Source organism: Tiliqua scincoides, chromosome 2, assembly GCF_035046505.1.
Source record: "Tiliqua scincoides isolate rTilSci1 chromosome 2, rTilSci1.hap2, whole genome shotgun sequence".
Lineage (NCBI taxonomy): Eukaryota > Metazoa > Chordata > Lepidosauria > Squamata > Scincidae > Tiliqua > Tiliqua scincoides.
In genome coordinates, this window is record NC_089822.1 from 111,389,411 (window position 1) to 111,395,410 (window position 6,000).

Sequence of the window (6,000 nt, forward strand, 5' to 3'; positions counted from 1 at the left end):
TGAAATTATGAAGAATCAAATCCTTTCCACCCCACTTCTGACCAATTGCACCTCTCCTTTCACAACCACCACTTCAGACCTGGAAAATGGAAATATTGGGGTCATTCTAAGGAATGAAGGGCAACAATGCTATTTTTCATTGTGCCAGTGCCCACTTTAATCTCACATTAACATCTTGTATGCCTTGGTAGCAAGCTAAATAAGTGTGCAGATATTTCGTATGTTGCAGGGCTGAACCCAGTTATAGTGGGATGATTTCACTGAAGACGCTGGACTGAAGTAAGCAGACATCCCATAAGTAGACATGGAATTACAACCTTGCTGTATATGAAGTGCTGAATGCAGTCCAATTTGCTTCTGTTTGCATACATTTTTGAAAGGGACTTGATGGGTCAGTGAGTTTTCTGTGGTTTTCAACCACCCCATCATGCTTCTGCCAAAAAAAACCCCTCCCTCACTTTTCCCCTCACAGGGTTATAGGTGCTTGTTGGAAAGAGAAGTCCTCCCTCCCATTGCCTTTCTTCTCCAGATCTCTGCTTCCCAACAGTTGCTTTTCCTTAAAAGCCATTGAGCTTTTGTTATGTACCTGGAATTTGCTTCATCCTAGGAGAGATGAAGTAGTTTAAGTAGTTCTTTAAGTAGTTTCCCTAAGAAAAGCAGGGGTCATGAGAAACCAAAGAGAGTGCAGAACCATAACCTGTATCCATGCTGAAAAAGTTAATTGTTCCTTATGCTGTAGGATCATCAGGCCAGGTTTGCAAATGCAAAAACTGCAAGCTGGTGCAACACACTTGATTTATAAATGTAGGAAGTCCCATAATCTGTTCCTGCAGTTTGAGTTCTTGTTCAGAACTAGCTAAAAGAGGGCTCCCCACAACAAAATGCTACAGTATGCACATCTTCATGGAGTAAATTCCCCTGAACTCATTAGTTTATTTCAGAGTAAAGAAACCTTGGATCATATTATTAAGCTGCAGAGTGTGTGTAAAATTCTGTATGGAGCAGCTAGCCTTGTGTTTTCCTTTCTCATTACCTCAGTTTTCCCAGTGTGCTGTGTTTCCATTCTGCCCTCCTTCACTTTCCTCTTTCACACACTGACCCTTAATCTGCTGCTGTTTCAGCTAACTGAAAGTTTCTTGTTCTCTGGCCTGGCCTGGCCCCACCCCAAGGAAGAGTGATGACTGGCTACAAGTCTTCCTTTTAACCCTTGGATTGTGTCAGTGCTCCCATTTTGGCTACACACTCCACTCAGCATGAGTGTGGGAATTCTAGAAATAGATACAACTTTTTTATCTTGACAGCATTCCTGTCCTGGGAAAGGGCTACTAGTGAGAGAGATCTTCAGTCCTTATGTGGCAAAGGTATATGTTTTGGGAATATAGTACTGTAATATCCCTCATCTAAGATCTGACCAGAACAGTATGAATAATATTTTGAATAGTATGAATAACAGTATGAATAATATTGCAACAGTATGAATAATATTTTGTTTAAGCTTCTATCAATCAGTTGTCCTTCAAAGCCACAAGGAAGAATTATTTGAGAATTTTGAGATATGGCTTGTTCAGATGTTGACTGTTGGTGGTGGCTCTTTCCCACCTGGCTAGAGAAAAGCAGTTGTTTTGTTTTAACTTCCCAGCCACAACAGGAACAGAACTTTCTTCAGAAGAAATAAAGATTTTCTTGTGTTTATGACAGCTGGAAATTTGGGTGTTGGCAATGTTGGCTCTAAAGGTTTACTTTCAATAGTTACAAAGCACACTTTGAATTTGCATGTGAAGGCTTGCATAGCTACTTTCACCCCTACAGTCTTTTCCAATCTGCCTTTCTCAGTGCCTTGATAATTCTTACCTGCCTCCCTTATCCTCCTCACCTTGTTTCTACTTCTCTCCCTGGCTGCCACTAGTCCACACATATCTCAAGCTCTCTGCTGAGTTCCCAAATGATGGCTTGTGAGCTACAACTATGGTGGCTACCACCACATTTTGACAGCACTCTGAGCCATTTTCTTAGGAATACTGTGGTTCCCTCTACCCTTCACCATGCTTTTTTTACTCTTGCCAGATGAAGTGACTGCTGGACTGGGTTGCCCTTACTGACAGCCCACCAGAGAGAGAGAGAGAGAGAGGCAGCAAGAGCTTTATATTCCCTCTAAGGTGGTGGTTCTCAAACATTTTCACACCAAGATCCACTTTTTAGAATGACAATCTGTAAAAGTTTATAATAAGCGTAAGTTTAAAAAATATTTAAAATAAGGAACACTCCTAACCCTCCCAAGCAGTTCCTGAGCTGTTTGAAAAAAATTCCCCAAACATCCCAAAGGCTGCAATCCTATCCACACCCAAGAATAAGTCTCCTTGATTACCATTTTTGAAGCATATACTTAGTAGCCTGTTAAAAGTATGGTTCTGTAACAATTTCCCAAATGCAGTCACATACCATGGTAGCATCAAGTCTAATGCAGTATATTAAAAATAAAATACACGTTGAAATGAATGGGGACCAAACTGAAATTAGTTCACAACTCAGTTTGAGAACCATTGCTCCAAGGGGTCTGCACTGGTGTGCCTAACCACTTCTTCTGGCAAGTGGCATCATGGCTGCATCACAGCTCTTCCTGGATGTTCAATGATGCCCTCTCATTGAATTTCCAGGTTGCTGAGCTCTGTGCTGCACAGAAATCCGCTTGGAGATGCGTGGCTGCACAGCTTGAAAAGAAGATGGCTCACAACTGCAAATATTGTCTTCTGTTGTGTATGTTGTCAATTACATACAAAATGTGTCTTATCACTTTCTATAATTGACTTGCTGAAGCCCACCATAAGAGGAAGACTGAGTGATGTAGCCCTGGCAATTTAAAGTTTGGGGACTGCCGCCTCATATAACCTCTGAATCTACAAATCAGAGGACCAAGTCTGTAACAAAAACAGCAGTGACCCCACTTTTCCTGCAGGTTGTGGAGAAAGAAGCCAGAACTTGGATTTTGCAGGTGTGGAGGGAATAATATCGGGTCCCTCCTAACAAGTGGTCCCTCCAGCGCACTCTCATCTTGTTTCCTGTAAAGATTTAGGGGGAAACAGTAGGCAACTTAAGGTGAAAACAATAGCTGGGATTTATTCATCAGGGAGGAAAACCAAACCTAGGAGAAAACAAGCAGAGCAATATGAAAAGAGGATGAGTCCCACAGTCAGGTGATACATAGCAGGATGGAAGAGGCTGATCTTTCAGGCTTTACTGCTGCTGCTGTCAGGCCTCCACCAAACCCCTCCCACCCTGCTCTTGGCACTACTTGTGCTGCAGTTGAATAGAGGCCACCTGCTGCTCTCTGCCAAACTGCTGTTGCCGCCTCTCCAAGACCACTCAGTCTTTTGGGGGGGGGGGGCTATCGCAGATATCCAGTCTCCTCTCACTTTTCTTGTTTTCCCCTGGAATCCCTTGGGCCTCTCTGAATCTCTTCCAACTCCTCCAACAGCTCTTCTATTGCAGCTCCTTCAGACAAGAAAGCGTTGCTCCAAACATGCAATAGGGCCAACCCTCCCCCCCTCCGCACACACTCACTCACTAGGGTTCTGCTATCCAGGAGGACTTTTCTTTTTTGCCTTATCAGGCAAAAATCTCTAAGCCAGCAACACCACAATTAATGTTGCTGCCTCCAGCATGGAAAATGCCGCCTTGGGTGCCCTTCGGGGAGAAGGGTGGAATACAAATCAAATAAATAAATGAAGTTCAAAGCCAGTTCAATGCTCTGCATATTTAATAACCAAAAAGTGAGGCTAAGGTAGCTTCTCTTGTCCCTTTAGAATTAGTTCCCCTGGGATTACTTCAGCTGTGTATTCTATGGGCTGAAGAGCCAACACCTGGAAGTTTCTCTGGGCTAAACAATTACAATACAGAAGGGGGTGTGCCCCCTCCCTGGCTTTCCTTCACCTGTTGGTTAGCATGGTATATACATTATAGGTTTGGTTTATTAGAATTACACAAGCCAGATTTTCTTTGAAAAAGAAGTTTCCTGAGAAGATGCTTCTGTCTAGGATTGCAAAATAGGTACTAAATGGGAATGAATGTTCCTCCTGTGCCTAAAATTGCACATACTTATAAAGAGGTTTCCAGAAGGATACCAAAATTTACCTTGATTATAAAAATTATTTTCTTAAGTTCACTGTAGAAGTTGAGGCTTAGCCTACCTCAGGGTAACCCAGATGCCCCATCTCCATAATACATACTTAGAGTCAAGAAGGTGGACCTCCCACACAAGGGAAGCAGACCCAAACAGCTGTTCATCTGTTTGTCACCCCACTGCACAGCTGTTTGTTGTCCCTTTCTAAGAGAGAAGGTTCCAGCCAGTTCAAAATCAGACACTTCTGGCAATGATTATCCATGAGCTACTTTCTGGATCTTCTATCTTCTGGAAGGTTGGAGAAAGACACTAATCACTAATAACATGTGAACAGGAGCCTGGGTTCCTATGCTCCTGAGGAAGGAGCATATGCTGCTATGCTCCTGAGGTCACCTGAGTAATCTTTTTCAAGGGGAGACTTGAGCAAACACCTTTTCCACATTTCCTATGGGATGAAGTCCATTTTGTCACAGTCACACCACACTGGCAGGGAATAGACTAGGATTGACGGAGTTTATTTTTCCTATTTTTATACCACCCTTCCTCCAAGGAGCTCAGGATGGTGTACATCCTCTTTTTGTCCTCACAACAACCGTGTGAGGTAGGTGTTCATTGATGAGGCTAGAAATATTGCCAACAATCGCCAAGAGTGGAAGCATATAATGAATGATAACACAGAGACCAACAGTACCTACATCACCTTATTGGTTGAGAGGTGAACCTGCTCCCCAAGTGCCAGTTAAGGACTGAAGAAGAAGAAAGAGGTAGGCGAGACTGAGAGAGAGTGACTGGCACAAGTTCATCCAGGACTTGTGCCTCATGGACTGAGTGGTAATTTGAACCTAGAACTTCCCAGTCTAACTGACCACTACACCATCATGGTCGTAGCCTTTGACCTTACCTTCCCTTCCTTTCACTCAGGACTGCCGCTGGTACCAACATACAAGAAGCCAAAGAAGCATTCCAGCTCTCCTGTAAAGAACTGTGGGAATAAACAAGCCTCACTATTATTTTGTCTTTATTTAAAGTATTTCTAGGCCATCTTCTGACCCCATTAAAGGGACTACCAAGGACTACAATCGATCACAAAACAAGTATTAAAACAATTTAAAACTTCAATATAATAAAACAATACTGGTAAAGCTAGCAGGCCACAAAGGTTGCAGCAGGTAGGTAGCTAGATCTCTTCCCAGCTGGAGCCCCAATTTTTGAGGTTGCGTCTTCAGCCACTGTTGAGTCAAACTAAATCACTGACTGAGGGGCTGGCCTTCCTGCACTGTGTGGCAGTGAAATTCACAGCTGCCACACTGTGCTCAGCCTGATAATTAGCTGTTCCACTGCTGCCCAGCTCAGGTCATCCACATGAACATGTGTGCTGTAAAGAGAAGACTGTGCACATACTGCGTGCAGAGGAGGAAGCATGCCAGCAACATGAAGTTGATGCACCTGCAAAAGCATCTATTATTGCTGGGTTAGTGCTGCTGTAACTCCTCTTTGCACTCTGGTTGACTTTCCCCTTTTAGCACATGCATGTCCCGTGGGGACAGCAGCGGCAGACCTAAAGTGCAAAGAAAGTGAGACTGTCACTGGTGACCATGTTGCTGGGTACTGCTTTGCTTCTTCTCAGTACTCCAGTTCCATTTTTATTTTACCTTCAATGCGAGCTCTCCATCTCTCCACGTCACCTCCTTCTCTCTTCTAATCTTCTCCTGAGTACCTTGCTTAAAAATTCATACCCATCGGGGCAGAATGGTCAAAGCCTATAACCCTAGGCTCCGGGCCCACATCAACCCTGCTGGGGAGGGCTTCCTGAGAATGCTTGGCATTCCCCCCCCCCAAGGTATGGTCCCTCTTTCCCAAAGGTCCCAATGTACCAAGGTATG